Genomic DNA, 584 nt, shown 5'->3' on the forward strand with positions numbered 1-584 from the left:
TCATCATTATAATGAGGTGAAGCCTTATCAAGCGCATTGTATTCCGCTCGATAAGTAGGATTCTTTATAAGATCAAAGCCTGGACCTAACCCATGATTGATAGCGATCATAGGCCAGATGTAGTTCCATTGATCGACTGTTAAGTTCTTTATCAGTTTGTCGCCTTTGCCGGCTCGACTATAGAGCTCAACATCCTTGACAACAAACTTTGCGGTGGGTCGGTAGGACTCAGCATCCCCTTAGGATTAGCAGCTGGAACCACTGCTATCCCTCTGTCCATCATAAACTTCAATAGAGCTTCTGGGGTATTGTTAGGCGATCGCTCTTTCTTGCCAACCTTTGCTGCAGATCTAGTCGTTGATATGATATCCTTATAATCCACTACTTGTTTTGACAAGCTCATCAATTTTTTTGTTTGCAGCGATTAATTTTACAGATAGGTCACGCTTCTCGGTATCGGATCTTTTTGTTTAAGTGTCTCAATCTGTGCTGATAACGCATTAAGTTTATTGATTGATTGATCTTGAAGCTTTGCTAAACTTGCATTCTCCGACTTCGTTAGCAAATTATCTTCCAGTAGCTGG

The sequence above is a fragment of the Plasmopara halstedii genome (genome assembly GCF_900000015.1).
Source record: "Plasmopara halstedii genome assembly, contig: Scaffold_614, whole genome shotgun sequence".
NCBI lineage: Eukaryota > Oomycota > Peronosporomycetes > Peronosporales > Peronosporaceae > Plasmopara > Plasmopara halstedii.